A 21,977-nucleotide genomic window follows, 5' to 3' on the forward strand; every position below is an offset into this window, starting at 1 on the left:
GTTGCACATCAAATTAAAGCTTAGGTTCTCTTCTTTCCATCAATTGTTGGCTTTCCATCATAGCACAACCTGGCTGCTTAAAATCAGACATTTAGTGTGGTCAATACCACACAGCTTTCAGAGCTGGGTCAGAGGTCAAATCTGTTCTGTATATTTAGCCTGGTCTTTCAGGCTAGCATGATCTGATTTACTGGAGTGATACCTCCATGTAAACTTCAGATTCAGACCTTTTCATAGAGTCCAACATTGTTGATTTTAACCCTTCTGGTGGCTAGCAGCACACTGATGAATTATGGTTACATTCAGCTGTTTTCAAAAGGCCTACAGCCAACTGGTTTTATATTCTAACTTATCCTCCTGTATTTCTGGTCAACCTGCTTCAAATCAAACATGTTGCACATCAAATTAAAGCTTAGGTTCTCTTCTGTCCAACAATTGTTGGCTTTCCATCATAGCACAAGCTGGCTGCTTAAAATCAGACATTTAGTGTGGTCAATACCACACAGCTTTCAGAGCTGGGTCAGAGGTCAAATCTGTTCTATATATTTAGCCTGGTCTTTCAGGCTAGCATGATCTGATTTACTGGAGTGACACCTCAATTTAAAGCTCAGATTCAGACCTTTTCATAGAGTCCAATATTGTTCATTTTAAACCTTCTGGTGGCTAGCAGCACACTGATGAATTATGGTTATATTCAGCTGTTTTTAAAAGGCCTGCAGCCAACTGGTTTTATATTCTAAAGTATCCTCCTGTATTTCTGGTAAACCTGCTTCAAATCAAACATGTTGCACATCAAATTAAAGCTTAGGTTCTCTTCTTTCCATCAATTGTTGACTTTACATCATAGCACAACCTGGCTGCTTAAAATCAGACATTTAGTGTGGACAATACCACACAGCTTTCAGAGCTGGGTCAGAGGTCAAATCTGTTCTGTATATTTAGCCTGGTCCTTCAGGCTAGCATGATCTGATTTACTGGAGTGACACCTCAATTTAAAGCTCAGATTCAGACCTTTTCATAGAGTCCAACATTGTTGATTTTACCCCTTCTGGTGGCTAGCAGCACACTGATGAATTATGGTTACATTCAGCTGTTTTCAAAAGGCCTGCAGCCAACTGGTTTTATATTCTACCTTATCCTCCTGTATTTCTGGTAAACCTGCTTCAAATCAAACATGTTGCACATCAAATTAAAGCTTAGGTTCTCTTCTTTCCAACAATTGTTGGCTTTCCATCATAGCACAAGCTGGCTGCTTAAAATCAGACATTTAGTGTGGTCAATACCACACAGCTTTCAGAGCTGGGTCAGAGGTCAAATCTGTTCTATATATTTAGCCTGGTCTTTCAGGCTAGCATGATCTGATTTACTGGAGTGACACCTCAATTTAAAGCTCAGATTCAGACCTTTTCATAGAGTCCAATATTGTTCATTTTAAACCTTCTGGTGGCTAGCAGCACACTGATGAATTATGGTTACATTCAGCTGTTTTTAAAAGGCCTGCAGCCAACTGGTTTTATATTCTAACTTATCCTCCTGTATTTCTGCTAAACCTGCTTCAAATCAAACATGTTGCACATCAAATTAAAGCTTAGGTTCTCTTCTTTCCAACAATTGTTGGCTTTCCATCATAGCACAACCTGGCTGCTTAAAATCAGACATTTAGTGTGGTCAATACCACACAGCTTTCAGAGCTGGGTCAGAGGTCAAATCTGTTCTGTATATTTAGCCTGGTCCTTCAGGCTAGCATGATCTGATTTACTGGAGTGACACCTCAATTTAAAGCTCAGATTCAGACCTTTTCATAGAGTCCAACATTGTTGATTTTACCCCTTCTGGTGGCTAGCAGCACACTGATGAATTATGGTTACATTCAGCTGTTTTCAAAAGGCCTGCAGCCAACTGGTTTTATATTCTACCTTATCCTCCTGTATTTCTGGTAAACCTGCTTCAAATCAAACATGTTGCACATCAAATTAAAGCTTAGGTTCTCTTCTTTCCAACAATTGTTGGCTTTCCATCATAGCACAAGCTGGCTGCTTAAAATCAGACATTTAGTGTGGTCAATACCACACAGCTTTCAGAGCTGGGTCAGAGGTCAAATCTGTTCTGTATATTTAGCCTGGTCCTTCAGGCTAGCATGATCTGATTTACTGGAGTGACACCTCAATTTAAAGCTCAGATTCAGACCTTTTCATAGAGTCCAATATTGTTCATTTTAAACCTTCTGGTGGCTAGCAGCACACTGATGAATTATGGTTACATTCAGCTGTTTTTAAAAGGCCTGCAGCCAACTGGTTTTATATTCTAACTTATCCTCCTGTATTTCTGGTAAACCTGCTTCAAATCAAACATGTTGCACATCAAATTAAAGCTTAGGTTCTCTTCTTTCCAACAATTGTTGGCTTTCCATCATAGCACAACCTGGCTGCTTAAAATCAGACATTTAGTGTGGTCAATACCACACAGCTTTCAGAGCTGGGTCAGAGGTCAAATCTGTTCTGTATATTTAGCCTGGTCCTTCAGGCTAGCATGATCTGATTTACTGGAGTGACACCTCAATTTAAAGCTCAGATTCAGACCTTTTCATAGAGTCCAACATTGTTGATTTTACCCCTTCTGGTGGCTAGCAGCACACTGATGAATTATGGTTACATTCAGCTGTTTTCAAAAGGCCTGCAGCCAACTGGTTTTATATTCTACCTTATCCTCCTGTATTTCTGGTAAACCTGCTTCAAATCAAACATGTTGCACATCAAATTAAAGCTTAGGTTCTCTTCTTTCCAACAATTGTTGGCTTTCCATCATAGCACAAGCTGGCTGCTTAAAATCAGACATTTAGTGTGGTCAATACCACACAGCTTTCAGAGCTGGGTCAGAGGTCAAATCTGTTCTATATATTTAGCCTGGTCTTTCAGGCTAGCATGATCTGATTTACTGGAGTGACACCTCAATTTAAAGCTCAGATTCAGACCTTTTCATAGAGTCCAATATTGTTCATTTTAAACCTTCTGGTGGCTAGCAGCACACTGATGAATTATGGTTACATTCAGCTGTTTTTAAAAGGCCTGCAGCCAACTGGTTTTATATTCTAACTTATCCTCCTGTATTTCTGGTAAACCTGCTTCAAATCAAACATGTTGCACATCAAATTAAAGCTTAGGTTCTCTTCTTTCCAACAATTGTTGGCTTTCCATCATAGCACAACCTGGCTGCTTAAAATCAGACATTTAGTGTGGTCAATACCACACAGCTTTCAGAGCTGGGTCAGAGGTCAAATCTGTTCTGTATATTTAGCCTGGTCCTTCAGGCTAGCATGATCTGATTTACTGGAGTGACACCTCAATTTAAAGCTCAGATTCAGACCTTTTCATAGAGTCCAACATTGTTGATTTTACCCCTTCTGGTGGCTAGCAGCACACTGATGAATTATGGTTACATTCAGCTGTTTTCAAAAGGCCTGCAGCCAACAGGTTTTATATTCTACCTTATCCTCCTGTATTTCTGGTAAACCTGCTTCAAATCAAACATGTTGCACATCAAATTAAAGCTTAGGTTCTCTTCTTTCCATCAATTGTTGGCTTTCCATCATAGCACAACCTGGCTGCTTAAAATCAGACATTTAGTGTGGTCAATACCACACAGCTTTCAGAGCTGGGTCAGAGGTCAAATCTGTTCTGTATATTTAGCCTGGTCTTTCAGGCTAGCATGATCTGATTTACTGGAATGATACCTCCATGTAAACCTCAGATTCAGACCTTTTTATAGAGTCCAACATTGTTGATTTTAACCCTTCTGGTGGCTAGCAGCACACTGATGAATTATGGTTACATTCAGCTGTTTTCAAAAGGCCTGCAGCCAACTGGTTTTATATTCTAACTTATCCTCCTGTATTTCTGGTAAACCTGCTTCAAATCAAACATGTTGCACATCAAATTAAAGCTTAGGTTCTCTTCTTTCCATCAATTGTTGGCTTTCCATCATAGCACAACCTGGCTGCTTAAAATCAGACATTTAGTGTGGTCAATACCACACAGCTTTCAGAGCTGGGTCAGAGGTCAAATCTGTTCTGTATATTTAGCCTGGTCTTTCAGGCTAGCATGATCTGATTTACTGGAGTGATACCTCCATGTAAACTTCAGATTCAGACCTTTTCATAGAGTCCAACATTGTTGATTTTAACCCTTCTGGTGGCTAGCAGCACACTGATGAATTATGGTTACATTCAGCTGTTTTCAAAAGGCCTACAGCCAACTGGTTTTATATTCTAACTTATCCTCCTGTATTTCTGGTCAACCTGCTTCAAATCAAACATGTTGCACATCAAATTAAAGCTTAGGTTCTCTTCTGTCCAACAATTGTTGGCTTTCCATCATAGCACAAGCTGGCTGCTTAAAATCAGACATTTAGTGTGGTCAATACCACACAGCTTTCAGAGCTGGGTCAGAGGTCAAATCTGTTCTATATATTTAGCCTGGTCTTTCAGGCTAGCATGATCTGATTTACTGGAGTGACACCTCAATTTAAAGCTCAGATTCAGACCTTTTCATAGAGTCCAATATTGTTCATTTTAAACCTTCTGGTGGCTAGCAGCACACTGATGAATTATGGTTATATTCAGCTGTTTTTAAAAGGCCTGCAGCCAACTGGTTTTATATTCTAAAGTATCCTCCTGTATTTCTGGTAAACCTGCTTCAAATCAAACATGTTGCACATCAAATTAAAGCTTAGGTTCTCTTCTTTCCATCAATTGTTGACTTTACATCATAGCACAACCTGGCTGCTTAAAATCAGACATTTAGTGTGGACAATACCACACAGCTTTCAGAGCTGGGTCAGAGGTCAAATCTGTTCTGTATATTTAGCCTGGTCCTTCAGGCTAGCATGATCTGATTTACTGGAGTGACACCTCAATTTAAAGCTCAGATTCAGACCTTTTCATAGAGTCCAACATTGTTGATTTTACCCCTTCTGGTGGCTAGCAGCACACTGATGAATTATGGTTACATTCAGCTGTTTTCAAAAGGCCTGCAGCCAACTGGTTTTATATTCTACCTTATCCTCCTGTATTTCTGGTAAACCTGCTTCAAATCAAACATGTTGCACATCAAATTAAAGCTTAGGTTCTCTTCTTTCCAACAATTGTTGGCTTTCCATCATAGCACAAGCTGGCTGCTTAAAATCAGACATTTAGTGTGGTCAATACCACACAGCTTTCAGAGCTGGGTCAGAGGTCAAATCTGTTCTATATATTTAGCCTGGTCTTTCAGGCTAGCATGATCTGATTTACTGGAGTGACACCTCAATTTAAAGCTCAGATTCAGACCTTTTCATAGAGTCCAATATTGTTCATTTTAAACCTTCTGGTGGCTAGCAGCACACTGATGAATTATGGTTACATTCAGCTGTTTTTAAAAGGCCTGCAGCCAACTGGTTTTATATTCTAACTTATCCTCCTGTATTTCTGCTAAACCTGCTTCAAATCAAACATGTTGCACATCAAATTAAAGCTTAGGTTCTCTTCTTTCCAACAATTGTTGGCTTTCCATCATAGCACAACCTGGCTGCTTAAAATCAGACATTTAGTGTGGTCAATACCACACAGCTTTCAGAGCTGGGTCAGAGGTCAAATCTGTTCTGTATATTTAGCCTGGTCCTTCAGGCTAGCATGATCTGATTTACTGGAGTGACACCTCAATTTAAAGCTCAGATTCAGACCTTTTCATAGAGTCCAACATTGTTGATTTTACCCCTTCTGGTGGCTAGCAGCACACTGATGAATTATGGTTACATTCAGCTGTTTTCAAAAGGCCTGCAGCCAACTGGTTTTATATTCTACCTTATCCTCCTGTATTTCTGGTAAACCTGCTTCAAATCAAACATGTTGCACATCAAATTAAAGCTTAGGTTCTCTTCTTTCCAACAATTGTTGGCTTTCCATCATAGCACAAGCTGGCTGCTTAAAATCAGACATTTAGTGTGGTCAATACCACACAGCTTTCAGAGCTGGGTCAGAGGTCAAATCTGTTCTGTATATTTAGCCTGGTCCTTCAGGCTAGCATGATCTGATTTACTGGAGTGACACCTCAATTTAAAGCTCAGATTCAGACCTTTTCATAGAGTCCAACATTGTTGATTTTACCCCTTCTGGTGGCTAGCAGCACACTGATGAATTATGGTTACATTCAGCTGTTTTCAAAAGGCCTGCAGCCAACTGGTTTTATATTCTACCTTATCCTCCTGTATTTCTGGTAAACCTGCTTCAAATCAAACATGTTGCACATCAAATTAAAGCTTAGGTTCTCTTCTTTCCAACAATTGTTGGCTTTCCATCATAGCACAAGCTGGCTGCTTAAAATCAGACATTTAGTGTGGTCAATACCACACAGCTTTCAGAGCTGGGTCAGAGGTCAAATCTGTTCTATATATTTAGCCTGGTCTTTCAGGCTAGCATGATCTGATTTACTGGAGTGACACCTCAATTTAAAGCTCAGATTCAGACCTTTTCATAGAGTCCAATATTGTTCATTTTAAACCTTCTGGTGGCTAGCAGCACACTGATGAATTATGGTTACATTCAGCTGTTTTTAAAAGGCCTGCAGCCAACTGGTTTTATATTCTAAAGTATCCTCCTGTATTTCTGGTAAACCTGCTTCAAATCAAACATGTTGCACATCAAATTAAAGCTTAGGTTCTCTTCTTTCCATCAATTGTTGACTTTACATCATAGCACAACCTGGCTGCTTAAAATCAGACATTTAGTGTGGTCAATACCACACAGCTTTCAGAGCTGGGTCAGAGGTCAAATCTGTTCTGTATATTTAGCCTGGTCCTTCAGGCTAGCATGATCTGATTTACTGGAGTGACACCTCAATTTAAAGCTCAGATTCAGACCTTTTCATAGAGTCCAACATTGTTGATTTTACCCCTTCTGGTGGCTAGCAGCACACTGATGAATTATGGTTACATTCAGCTGTTTTCAAAAGGCCTGCAGCCAACTGGTTTTATATTCTACCTTATCCTCCTGTATTTCTGGTAAACCTGCTTCAAATCAAACATGTTGCACATCAAATTAAAGCTTAGGTTCTCTTCTTTCCAACAATTGTTGGCTTTCCATCATAGCACAAGCTGGCTGCTTAAAATCAGACATTTAGTGTGGTCAATACCACACAGCTTTCAGAGCTGGGTCAGAGGTCAAATCTGTTCTATATATTTAGCCTGGTCTTTCAGGCTAGCATGATCTGATTTACTGGAGTGACACCTCAATTTAAAGCTCAGATTCAGACCTTTTCATAGAGTCCAATATTGTTCATTTTAAACCTTCTGGTGGCTAGCAGCACACTGATGAATTATGGTTACATTCAGCTGTTTTTAAAAGGCCTGCAGCCAACTGGTTTTATATTCTAACTTATCCTCCTGTATTTCTGGTAAACCTGCTTCAAATCAAACATGTTGCACATCAAATTAAAGCTTAGGTTCTCTTCTTTCCAACAATTGTTGGCTTTCCATCATAGCACAACCTGGCTGCTTAAAATCAGACATTTAGTGTGGTCAATACCACACAGCTTTCAGAGCTGGGTCAGAGGTCAAATCTGTTCTGTATATTTAGCCTGGTCCTTCAGGCTAGCATGATCTGATTTACTGGAGTGACACCTCAATTTAAAGCTCAGATTCAGACCTTTTCATAGAGTCCAACATTGTTGATTTTACCCCTTCTGGTGGCTAGCAGCACACTGATGAATTATGGTTACATTCAGCTGTTTTCAAAAGGCCTGCAGCCAACTGGTTTTATATTCTACCTTATCCTCCTGTATTTCTGGTAAACCTGCTTCAAATCAAACATGTTGCACATCAAATTAAAGCTTAGGTTCTCTTCTTTCCAACAATTGTTGGCTTTCCATCATAGCACAAGCTGGCTGCTTAAAATCAGACATTTAGTGTGGTCAATACCACACAGCTTTCAGAGCTGGGTCAGAGGTCAAATCTGTTCTATATATTTAGCCTGGTCTTTCAGGCTAGCATGATCTGATTTACTGGAGTGACACCTCAATTTAAAGCTCAGATTCAGACCTTTTCATAGAGTCCAATATTGTTCATTTTAAACCTTCTGGTGGCTAGCAGCACACTGATGAATTATGGTTACATTCAGCTGTTTTTAAAAGGCCTGCAGCCAACTGGTTTTATATTCTAACTTATCCTCCTGTATTTCTGGTAAACCTGCTTCAAATCAAACATGTTGCACATCAAATTAAAGCTTAGGTTCTCTTCTTTCCAACAATTGTTGGCTTTCCATCATAGCACAACCTGGCTGCTTAAAATCAGACATTTAGTGTGGTCAATACCACACAGCTTTCAGAGCTGGGTCAGAGGTCAAATCTGTTCTGTATATTTAGCCTGGTCCTTCAGGCTAGCATGATCTGATTTACTGGAGTGACACCTCAATTTAAAGCTCAGATTCAGACCTTTTCATAGAGTCCAACATTGTTGATTTTACCCCTTCTGGTGGCTAGCAGCACACTGATGAATTATGGTTACATTCAGCTGTTTTCAAAAGGCCTGCAGCCAACAGGTTTTATATTCTACCTTATCCTCCTGTATTTCTGGTAAACCTGCTTCAAATCAAACATGTTGCACATCAAATTAAAGCTTAGGTTCTCTTCTTTCCATCAATTGTTGGCTTTCCATCATAGCACAACCTGGCTGCTTAAAATCAGACATTTAGTGTGGTCAATACCACACAGCTTTCAGAGCTGGGTCAGAGGTCAAATCTGTTCTGTATATTTAGCCTGGTCTTTCAGGCTAGCATGATCTGATTTACTGGAATGATACCTCCATGTAAACCTCAGATTCAGACCTTTTTATAGAGTCCAACATTGTTGATTTTAACCCTTCTGGTGGCTAGCAGCACACTGATGAATTATGGTTACATTCAGCTGTTTTCAAAAGGCCTGCAGCCAACTGGTTTTATATTCTAACTTATCCTCCTGTATTTCTGGTAAACCTGCTTCAAATCAAACATGTTGCACATCAAATTAAAGCTTAGGTTCTCTTCTTTCCATCAATTGTTGGCTTTCCATCATAGCACAACCTGGCTGCTTAAAATCAGACATTTAGTGTGGTCAATACCACACAGCTTTCAGAGCTGGGTCAGAGGTCAAATCTGTTCTGTATATTTAGCCTGGTCTTTCAGGCTAGCATGATCTGATTTACTGGAGTGATACCTCCATGTAAACTTCAGATTCAGACCTTTTCATAGAGTCCAACATTGTTGATTTTAACCCTTCTGGTGGCTAGCAGCACACTGATGAATTATGGTTACATTCAGCTGTTTTCAAAAGGCCTGTAGCCAACAGGTTTTATATTCTAACTTATCCTCCTGTATTTCTGGTAAACCTGCTTCAAATCAAACATGTTGCACATCAAATTAAAGCTTAGGTTCTCTTCTTTCCATTAATTGTTGGCTTTCCATCATAGCACAACCTGGCTGCTTAAAATCAGACATTTAGTGTGGTCAATACCACACAGCTTTCAGAGCTGGGTCAGAAGTCAAATCTGTTCTGTATATTTAGCCTGGTCTTTCAGGCTAGCATGATCTGATTTACTGGAGTGATACCTCCATGTAAACCTCAGATTCAGACCTTTTCATAGAGTCCAACATTGTTGATTTTAACCCTTCTGGTGGCTAGCAGCACACTGATGAATTATGGTTACATTCAGCTGTTTTCAAAAGGCCTACAGCCAACTGGTTTTATATTCTAACTTATCCTCCTGTATTTCTGGTCAACCTGCTTCAAATCAAACATGTTGCACATCACATTAAAGCTTAGGTTCTCTTCTTTCCAACAATTGTTGGCTTTCCATCATAGCACAAGCTGGCTGCTTAAAATCAGACATTTAGTGTGGTCAATACCACACAGCTTTCAGAGCTGGGTCAGAGGTCAAATCTGTTCTATATATTTAGCCTGGTCTTTCAGGCTAGCATGATCTGATTTACTGGAGTGACACCTCAATTTAAAGCTCAGATTCAGACCTTTTCATAGAGTCCAATATTGTTCATTTTAAACCTTCTGGTGGCTAGCAGCACACTGATGAATTATGGTTATATTCAGCTGTTTTTAAAAGGCCTGCAGCCAACTGGTTTTATATTCTAAAGTATCCTCCTGTATTTCTGGTAAACCTGCTTCAAATCAAACATGTTGCACATCAAATTAAAGCTTAGGTTCTCTTCTTTCCATCAATTGTTGACTTTACATCATAGCACAACCTGGCTGCTTAAAATCAGACATTTAGTGTGGTCAATACCACACAGCTTTCAGAGCTGGGTCAGAGGTCAAATCTGTTCTGTATATTTAGCCTGGTCCTTCAGGCTAGCATGATCTGATTTACTGGAGTGACACCTCAATTTAAAGCTCAGATTCAGACCTTTTCATAGAGTCCAACATTGTTGATTTTACCCCTTCTGGTGGCTAGCAGCACACTGATGAATTATGGTTACATTCAGCTGTTTTCAAAAGGCCTGCAGCCAACTGGTTTTATATTCTACCTTATCCTCCTGTATTTCTGGTAAACCTGCTTCAAATCAAACATGTTGCACATCAAATTAAAGCTTAGGTTCTCTTCTTTCCAACAATTGTTGGCTTTCCATCATAGCACAAGCTGGCTGCTTAAAATCAGACATTTAGTGTGGTCAATACCACACAGCTTTCAGAGCTGGGTCAGAGGTCAAATCTGTTCTATATATTTAGCCTGGTCTTTCAGGCTAGCATGATCTGATTTACTGGAGTGACACCTCAATTTAAAGCTCAGATTCAGACCTTTTCATAGAGTCCAATATTGTTCATTTTAAACCTTCTGGTGGCTAGCAGCACACTGATGAATTATGGTTACATTCAGCTGTTTTTAAAAGGCCTGCAGCCAACTGGTTTTATATTCTAACTTATCCTCCTGTATTTCTGGTAAACCTGCTTCAAATCAAACATGTTGCACATCAAATTAAAGCTTAGGTTCTCTTCTTTCCAACAATTGTTGGCTTTCCATCATAGCACAACCTGGCTGCTTAAAATCAGACATTTAGTGTGGTCAATACCACACAGCTTTCAGAGCTGGGTCAGAGGTCAAATCTGTTCTGTATATTTAGCCTGGTCCTTCAGGCTAGCATGATCTGATTTACTGGAGTGACACCTCAATTTAAAGCTCAGATTCAGACCTTTTCATAGAGTCCAACATTGTTGATTTTACCCCTTCTGGTGGCTAGCAGCACACTGATGAATTATGGTTACATTCAGCTGTTTTCAAAAGGCCTGCAGCCAACTGGTTTTATATTCTACCTTATCCTCCTGTATTTCTGGTAAACCTGCTTCAAATCAAACATGTTGCACATCAAATTAAAGCTTAGGTTCTCTTCTTTCCAACAATTGTTGGCTTTCCATCATAGCACAAGCTGGCTGCTTAAAATCAGACATTTAGTGTGGTCAATACCACACAGCTTTCAGAGCTGGGTCAGAGGTCAAATCTGTTCTATATATTTAGCCTGGTCTTTCAGGCTAGCATGATCTGATTTACTGGAGTGACACCTCAATTTAAAGCTCAGATTCAGACCTTTTCATAGAGTCCAATATTGTTCATTTTAAACCTTCTGGTGGCTAGCAGCACACTGATGAATTATGGTTACATTCAGCTGTTTTTAAAAGGCCTGCAGCCAACTGGTTTTATATTCTAACTTATCCTCCTGTATTTCTGCTAAACCTGCTTCAAATCAAACATGTTGCACATCAAATTAAAGCTTAGGTTCTCTTCTTTCCAACAATTGTTGGCTTTCCATCATAGCACAACCTGGCTGCTTAAAATCAGACATTTAGTGTGGTCAATACCACACAGCTTTCAGAGCTGGGTCAGAGGTCAAATCTGTTCTGTATATTTAGCCTGGTCCTTCAGGCTAGCATGATCTGATTTACTGGAGTGACACCTCAATTTAAAGCTCAGATTCAGACCTTTTCATAGAGTCCAACATTGTTGATTTTACCCCTTCTGGTGGCTAGCAGCACACTGATGAATTATGGTTACATTCAGCTGTTTTCAAAAGGCCTGCAGCCAACAGGTTTTATATTCTACCTTATCCTCCTGTATTTCTGGTAAACCTGCTTCAAATCAAACATGTTGCACATCAAATTAAAGCTTAGGTTCTCTTCTTTCCATCAATTGTTGGCTTTCCATCATAGCACAACCTGGCTGCTTAAAATCAGACATTTAGTGTGGTCAATACCACACAGCTTTCAGAGCTGGGTCAGAGGTCAAATCTGTTCTGTATATTTAGCCTGGTCTTTCAGGCTAGCATGATCTGATTTACTGGAATGATACCTCCATGTAAACCTCAGATTCAGACCTTTTTATAGAGTCCAACATTGTTGATTTTAACCCTTCTGGTGGCTAGCAGCACACTGATGAATTATGGTTACATTCAGCTGTTTTCAAAAGGCCTGCAGCCAACTGGTTTTATATTCTAACTTATCCTCCTGTATTTCTGGTAAACCTGCTTCAAATCAAACATGTTGCACATCAAATTAAAGCTTAGGTTCTCTTCTTTCCATCAATTGTTGGCTTTCCATCATAGCACAACCTGGCTGCTTAAAATCAGACATTTAGTGTGGTCAATACCACACAGCTTTCAGAGCTGGGTCAGAGGTCAAATCTGTTCTGTATATTTAGCCTGGTCTTTCAGGCTAGCATGATCTGATTTACTGGAGTGATACCTCCATGTAAACTTCAGATTCAGACCTTTTCATAGAGTCCAACATTGTTGATTTTAACCCTTCTGGTGGCTAGCAGCACACTGATGAATTATGGTTACATTCAGCTGTTTTCAAAAGGCCTGTAGCCAACAGGTTTTATATTCTAACTTATCCTCCTGTATTTCTGGTAAACCTGCTTCAAATCAAACATGTTGCACATCAAATTAAAGCTTAGGTTCTCTTCTTTCCATTAATTGTTGGCTTTCCATCATAGCACAACCTGGCTGCTTAAAATCAGACATTTAGTGTGGTCAATACCACACAGCTTTCAGAGCTGGGTCAGAAGTCAAATCTGTTCTGTATATTTAGCCTGGTCTTTCAGGCTAGCATGATCTGATTTACTGGAGTGATACCTCCATGTAAACCTCAGATTCAGACCTTTTCATAGAGTCCAACATTGTTGATTTTAACCCTTCTGGTGGCTAGCAGCACACTGATGAATTATGGTTACATTCAGCTGTTTTCAAAAGGCCTACAGCCAACTGGTTTTATATTCTAACTTATCCTCCTGTATTTCTGGTCAACCTGCTTCAAATCAAACATGTTGCACATCAAATTAAAGCTTAGGTTCTCTTCTGTCCAACAATTGTTGGCTTTCCATCATAGCACAAGCTGGCTGCTTAAAATCAGACATTTAGTGTGGTCAATACCACACAGCTTTCAGAGCTGGGTCAGAGGTCAAATCTGTTCTATATATTTAGCCTGGTCTTTCAGGCTAGCATGATCTGATTTACTGGAGTGACACCTCAATTTAAAGCTCAGATTCAGACCTTTTCATAGAGTCCAATATTGTTCATTTTAAACCTTCTGGTGGCTAGCAGCACACTGATGAATTATGGTTATATTCAGCTGTTTTTAAAAGGCCTGCAGCCAACTGGTTTTATATTCTAAAGTATCCTCCTGTATTTCTGGTAAACCTGCTTCAAATCAAACATGTTGCACATCAAATTAAAGCTTAGGTTCTCTTCTTTCCAACAATTGTTGACTTTACATCATAGCACAACCTGGCTGCTTAAAATCAGACATTTAGTGTGGACAATACCACACAGCTTTCAGAGCTGGGTCAGAGGTCAAATCTGTTCTGTATATTTAGCCTGGTCCTTCAGGCTAGCATGATCTGATTTACTGGAGTGACACCTCAATTTAAAGCTCAGATTCAGACCTTTTCATAGAGTCCAACATTGTTGATTTTACCCCTTCTGGTGGCTAGCAGCACACTGATGAATTATGGTTACATTCAGCTGTTTTCAAAAGGCCTGCAGCCAACTGGTTTTATATTCTACCTTATCCTCCTGTATTTCTGGTAAACCTGCTTCAAATCAAACATGTTGCACATCAAATTAAAGCTTAGGTTCTCTTCTTTCCAACAATTGTTGGCTTTCCATCATAGCACAAGCTGGCTGCTTAAAATCAGACATTTAGTGTGGTCAATACCACACAGCTTTCAGAGCTGGGTCAGAGGTCAAATCTGTTCTATATATTTAGCCTGGTCTTTCAGGCTAGCATGATCTGATTTACTGGAGTGACACCTCAATTTAAAGCTCAGATTCAGACCTTTTCATAGAGTCCAATATTGTTCATTTTAAACCTTCTGGTGGCTAGCAGCACACTGATGAATTATGGTTACATTCAGCTGTTTTTAAAAGGCCTGCAGCCAACTGGTTTTATATTCTAACTTATCCTCCTGTATTTCTGCTAAACCTGCTTCAAATCAAACATGTTGCACATCAAATTAAAGCTTAGGTTCTCTTCTTTCCAACAATTGTTGGCTTTCCATCATAGCACAACCTGGCTGCTTAAAATCAGACATTTAGTGTGGTCAATACCACACAGCTTTCAGAGCTGGGTCAGAGGTCAAATCTGTTCTGTATATTTAGCCTGGTCCTTCAGGCTAGCATGATCTGATTTACTGGAGTGACACCTCAATTTAAAGCTCAGATTCAGACCTTTTCATAGAGTCCAACATTGTTGATTTTACCCCTTCTGGTGGCTAGCAGCACACTGATGAATTATGGTTACATTCAGCTGTTTTCAAAAGGCCTGCAGCCAACTGGTTTTATATTCTACCTTATCCTCCTGTATTTCTGGTAAACCTGCTTCAAATCAAACATGTTGCACATCAAATTAAAGCTTAGGTTCTCTTCTTTCCAACAATTGTTGGCTTTCCATCATAGCACAAGCTGGCTGCTTAAAATCAGACATTTAGTGTGGTCAATACCACACAGCTTTCAGAGCTGGGTCAGAGGTCAAATCTGTTCTGTATATTTAGCCTGGTCCTTCAGGCTAGCATGATCTGATTTACTGGAGTGACACCTCAATTTAAAGCTCAGATTCAGACCTTTTCATAGAGTCCAACATTGTTGATTTTACCCCTTCTGGTGGCTAGCAGCACACTGATGAATTATGGTTACATTCAGCTGTTTTCAAAAGGCCTGCAGCCAACTGGTTTTATATTCTACCTTATCCTCCTGTATTTCTGGTAAACCTGCTTCAAATCAAACATGTTGCACATCAAATTAAAGCTTAGGTTCTCTTCTTTCCAACAATTGTTGGCTTTCCATCATAGCACAAGCTGGCTGCTTAAAATCAGACATTTAGTGTGGTCAATACCACACAGCTTTCAGAGCTGGGTCAGAGGTCAAATCTGTTCTATATATTTAGCCTGGTCTTTCAGGCTAGCATGATCTGATTTACTGGAGTGACACCTCAATTTAAAGCTCAGATTCAGACCTTTTCATAGAGTCCAATATTGTTCATTTTAAACCTTCTGGTGGCTAGCAGCACACTGATGAATTATGGTTACATTCAGCTGTTTTTAAAAGGCCTGCAGCCAACTGGTTTTATATTCTAACTTATCCTCCTGTATTTCTGGTAAACCTGCTTCAAATCAAACATGTTGCACATCAAATTAAAGCTTAGGTTCTCTTCTTTCCATCAATTGTTGGCTTTCCATCATAGCACAACCTGGCTGCTTAAAATCAGACATTTAGTGTGGTCAATACCACACAGCTTTCAGAGCTGGGTCAGAGGTCAAATCTGTTCTGTATATTTAGCCTGGACTTTCAGGCTAGCATGATCTGATTTACTGGAATGATACCTCCATGTAAACCTCAGATTCAGACCTTTTTATAGAGTCCAACATTGTTGATTTTAACCCTTCTGGTGGCTAGCAGCACACTGATGAATTATGGTTACATTCAGCTGTTTTCAAAAGGCCTGCAGCCAACTGGTTTTATATTCTAACTTATCCTCCTGTATTTCTGGTAAACCTGCTTCAAATCAAACATGTTGCACATCAAATTAAAGCTTAGGTTCTCTTCTTTCCATCAATTGTTGGCTTTCCATCATAGCACAACCTGGCTGCTTAAAATCAGACATTTAGTGTGGTCAATACCACACAGCTTTCAGAGCTGGGTCAGAGGTCAAATCTGTTCTGTATATTTAGCCTGGTCTTTCAGGCTAGCATGATCTGATTTACTGGAGTGATACCTCCATGTAAACTTCAGATTCAGACCTTTTCATAGAGTCCAACATTGTTGATTTTAACCCTTCTGGTGGCTAGCAGCACACTGATGAATTATGGTTACATTCAGCTGTTTTCAAAAGGCCTGTAGCCAACAGGTTTTATATTCTAACTTATCCTCCTGTATTTCTGGTAAACCTGCTTCAAATCAAACATGTTGCACATCAAATTAAAGCTTAGGTTCTCTTCTTTCCATTAATTGTTGGCTTTCCATCATAGCACAACCTGGCTGCTTAAAATCAGACATTTAGTGTGGTCAATACCACACAGCTTTCAGAGCTGGGTCAGAAGTCAAATCTGTTCTGTATATTTAGCCTGGTCTTTCAGGCTAGCATGATCTGATTTACTGGAGTGATACCTCCATGTAAACCTCAGATTCAGACCTTTTCATAGAGTCCAACATTGTTGATTTTAACCCTTCTGGTGGCTAGCAGCACACTGATGAATTATGGTTACATTCAGCTGTTTTCAAAAGGCCTACAGCCAACTGGTTTTATATTCTAACTTATCCTCCTGTATTTCTGGTCAACCTGCTTCAAATCAAACATGTTGCACATCAAATTAAAGCTTAGGTTCTCTTCTGTCCAACAATTGTTGGCTTTCCATCATAGCACAAGCTGGCTGCTTAAAATCAGACATTTAGTGTGGTCAATACCACACAGCTTTCAGAGCTGGGTCAGAGGTCAAATCTGTTCTATATATTTAGCCTGGTCTTTCAGGCTAGCATGATCTGATTTACTGGAGTGACACCTCAATTTAAAGCTCAGATTCAGACCTTTTCATAGAGTCCAATATTGTTCATTTTAAACCTTCTGGTGGCTAGCAGCACACTGATGAATTATGGTTATATTCAGCTGTTTTTAAAAGGCCTGCAGCCAACTGGTTTTATATTCTAAAGTATCCTCCTGTATTTCTGGTAAACCTGCTTCAAATCAAACATGTTGCACATCAAATTAAAGCTTAGGTTCTCTTCTTTCCATCAATTGTTGACTTTACATCATAGCACAACCTGGCTGCTTAAAATCAGACATTTAGTGTGGACAATACCACACAGCTTTCAGAGCTGGGTCAGAGGTCAAATCTGTTCTGTATATTTAGCCTGGTCCTTCAGGCTAGCATGATCTGATTTACTGGAGTGACACCTCAATTTAAAGCTCAGATTCAGACCTTTTCATAGAGTCCAACATTGTTGATTTTACCCCTTCTGGTGGCTAGCAGCACACTGATGAATTATGGTTACATTCAGCTGTTTTCAAAAGGCCTGCAGCCAACTGGTTTTATATTCTACCTTATCCTCCTGTATTTCTGGTAAACCTGCTTCAAATCAAACATGTTGCACATCAAATTAAAGCTTAGGTTCTCTTCTTTCCAACAATTGTTGGCTTTCCATCATAGCACAAGCTGGCTGCTTAAAATCAGACATTTAGTGTGGTCAATACCACACAGCTTTCAGAGCTGGGTCAGAGGTCAAATCTGTTCTATATATTTAGCCTGGTCTTTCAGGCTAGCATGATCTGATTTACTGGAATGATACCTCCATTTAAACCTCAGATTCAGACCTTTTCATAGAGTCCAATATTGTTGATTTTAACCCTTCTGGTGGCTAGCAGCACACTGATGAATTATGGTTACATTCAGCTGTTTTCAAAAGGCCTGCCGCCAACTGGTTTTATATTCTAACTTATCCTCCTGTATTTCTGGTAAACCTGCTTCAAATCAAACATGTTGCACATCAAATTAAAGCTTAGGTTCTCTTCTTTCCAACAATTGTTGGCTTTCCATCCTATCACAACCTGGCTGCTTAAAATCAGACATTTAGTGTGGTCAATACCACACAGCTTTCAGAGCTGGGTCAGAGGTCAAATCTGTTCTGTATATTTAGCCTGGTCTTTCAGGCTAGCATGATCTGATTTACTGGAGTGACACCTCAATTTAAAGCTCAGATTCAGACCTTTTCATAGAGTCCAACATTGTTCATTTTAAACCTTCTGGTGGCTAGCAGCACACTGATGAATTATGGTTATATTCAGCTGTTTTTAAAAGGCCTGCAGCCAACAGGTTTTATATTCTAACTTATCCTCCTGTATTTCTGGTAAACCTGCTTCAAATCAAACATGTTGCGCATCAAATTAAAGCTTAGGTTCTCTTCTTTCCATCAATTGTTGGCTTTCCATCATAGCACAACCTGGCTGCTTAAAATCAGACATTTAGTGTGGTCAATACCACACAGCTTTCAGAGCTGGGTCAGAGGTCAAATCTGTTCTGTATATTTAGCCTGGTCCTTCAGGCTAGCATGATCTGATTTACTGGAGTGACACCTCAATTTAAAGCTCAGATTCAGACCTTTTCATAGAGTCCAACATTGTTGATTTTACCCCTTGTGGTGGCTAGCAGCACACTGATGAATTATGGTTACATTCAGCTGTTTTCAAAAGGCCTGCAGCCAACAGGTTTTATATTCTACCTTATCCTCCTGTATTTCTGGTAAACCTGCTTCAAATCAAACATGTTGCACATCAAATTAAAGCTTAGGTTCTCTTCTTTCCATCAATTGTTGGCTTTCCATCATAGCACAACCTGGCTGCTTAAAATCAGACATTTAGTGTGGTCAATACCACACAGCTTTCAGAGCTGGGTCAGAGGTCAAATCTGTTCTGTATATTTAGCCTTGTCTTTCAGGCTAGCATGATCTGATTTACTGGAGTGATACCTCCATGTAAACCTCAGATTCAGACCTTTTCATAGAGTCCAACATTGTTGATTTTAACCCTTCTGGTGGCTAGCAGCACACTGATGAATTATGGTTACATTCAGCTGTTTTCAAAAGGCCTGTAGCCAACAGGTTTTATATTCTAACTTATCCTCCTGTATTTCTGGTAAACCTGCTTCAAATCAAACATGTTGCACATCAAATTAAAGCTTAGGTTCTCTTCTTTCCATCAATTGTTGGCTTTCCATCATAGCACAACCTGGCTGCTTAAAATCAGACATTTAGTGTGGTCAATACCACACAGCTTTCAGAGCTGGGTCAGAAGTCAAATCTGTTCTGTATATTTAGCCTGGTCTTTCAGGCTAGCATGATCTGATTTACTGGAGTGATACCTCCATGTAAACCTCAGATTCAGACCTTTTCATAGAGTCCAACATTGTTGATTTTAACCCTTCTGGTGGCTAGCAGCACACTGATGAATTATGGTTACATTCAGCTGTTTTCAAAAGGCCTACAGCCAACTGGTTTTATATTCTAACTTATCCTCCTGTATTTCTGGTCAACCTGCTTCAAATCAAACATGTTGCACATCAAATTAAAGCTTAGGTTCTCTTCTGTCCAACAATTGTTGGCTTTCCATCATAGCACAAGCTGGCTGCTTAAAATCAGACATTTAGTGTGGTCAATACCACACAGCTTTCAGAGCTGGGTCAGAGGTCAAATCTGTTCTATATATTTAGCCTGGTCTTTCAGGCTAGCATGATCTGATTTACTGGAGTGACACCTCAATTTAAAGCTCAGATTCAGACCTTTTCATAGAGTCCAATATTGTTCATTTTAAACCTTCTGGTGGCTAGCAGCACACTGATGAATTATGGTTATATTCAGCTGTTTTTAAAAGGCCTGCAGCCAACTGGTTTTATATTCTAAAGTATCCTCCTGTATTTCTGGTAAACCTGCTTCAAATCAAACATGTTGCACATCAAATTAAAGCTTAGGTTCTCTTCTTTCCATCAATTGTTGACTTTACATCATAGCACAACCTGGCTGCTTAAAATCAGACATTTAGTGTGGACAATACCACACAGCTTTCAGAGCTGGGTCAGAGGTCAAATCTGTTCTGTATATTTAGCCTGGTCCTTCAGGCTAGCATGATCTGATTTACTGGAGTGACACCTCAATTTAAAGCTCAGATTCAGACCTTTTCATAGAGTCCAACATTGTTGATTTTACCCCTTCTGGTGGCTAGCAGCACACTGATGAATTATGGTTACATTCAGCTGTTTTCAAAAGGCCTGCAGCCAACTGGTTTTATATTCTACCTTATCCTCCTGTATTTCTGGTAAACCTGCTTCAAATCAAACATGTTGCACATCAAATTAAAGCTTAGGTTCTCTTCTTTCCAACAATTGTTGGCTTTCCATCATAGCACAAGCTGGCTGCTTAAAATCAGACATTTAGTGTGGTCAATACCACACAGCTTTCAGAGCTGGGTCAGAGGTCAAATCTGTTCTATATATTTAGCCTGGTCTTTCAGGCTAGCATGATCTGATTTACTGGAGTGACACCTCAATTTAAAGCTCAGATTCAGACCTTTTCATAGAGTCCAATATTGTTCATTTTAAACCTTCTGGTGGCTAGCAGCACACTGATGAATTATGGTTACATTCAGCTGTTTTTAAAAGGCCTGCAGCCAACTGGTTTTATATTCTAACTTATCCTCCTGTATTTCTGGTAAACCTGCTTCAAATCAAACATGTTGCACATCAAATTAAAGCTTAGGTTCTCTTCTTTCCAACAATTGTTGGCTTTCCATCATAGCACAACCTGGCTGCTTAAAATCAGACATTTAGTGTGGTCAATACCACACAGCTTTCAGAGCTGGGTCAGAGGTCAAATCTGTTCTGTATATTTAGCCTGGTCCTTCAGGCTAGCATGATCTGATTTACTGGAGTGACACCTCAATTTAAAGCTCAGATTCAGACCTTTTCATAGAGTCCAACATTGTTGATTTTACCCCTTCTGGTGGCTAGCAGCACACTGATGAATTATGGTTACATTCAGCTGTTTTCAAAAGGCCTGCAGCCAACTGGTTTTATATTCTACCTTATCCTCCTGTATTTCTGGTAAACCTGCTTCAAATCAAACATGTTGCACATCAAATTAAAGCTTAGGTTCTCTTCTTTCCAACAATTGTTGGCTTTCCATCATAGCACAAGCTGGCTGCTTAAAATCAGACATTTAGTGTGGTCAATACCACACAGCTTTCAGAGCTGGGTCAGAGGTCAAATCTGTTCTGTATATTTAGCCTGGTCCTTCAGGCTAGCATGATCTGATTTACTGGAGTGACACCTCAATTTAAAGCTCAGATTCAGACCTTTTCATAGAGTCCAACATTGTTGATTTTACCCCTTCTGGTGGCTAGCAGCACACTGATGAATTATGGTTACATTCAGCTGTTTTCAAAAGGCCTGCAGCCAACTGGTTTTATATTCTACCTTATCCTCCTGTATTTCTGGTAAACCTGCTTCAAATCAAACATGTTGCACATCAAATTAAAGCTTAGGTTCTCTTCTTTCCAACAATTGTTGGCTTTCCATCATAGCACAACCTGGCTGCTTAAAATCAGACATTTAGTGTGGTCAATACCACACAGCTTTCAGAGCTGGGTCAGAGGTCAAATCTGTTCTGTATATTTAGCCTGGTCTTTCAGGCTAGCATGATCTGATTTACTGGAGTGATACCTCCATGTAAACCTCAGATTCAGACCTTTTCATAGAGTCCAACATTGTTGATTTTAACCCTTCTGGTGGCTAGCAGCACACTGATGAATTATGGTTACATTCAGCTGTTTTCAAAAGGCCTGCAGCCAACTGGTTTTATATTCTACCTTATCCTCCTGTATTTCTGGTAAACCTGCTTCAAATCAAACATGTTGCACATCAAATTAAAGCTTAGG

This window comes from Centroberyx gerrardi, chromosome 3 (genome assembly GCF_048128805.1).
Source record: "Centroberyx gerrardi isolate f3 chromosome 3, fCenGer3.hap1.cur.20231027, whole genome shotgun sequence".
NCBI classification, from domain to species: Eukaryota; Metazoa; Chordata; class Actinopteri; order Beryciformes; family Berycidae; genus Centroberyx; species Centroberyx gerrardi.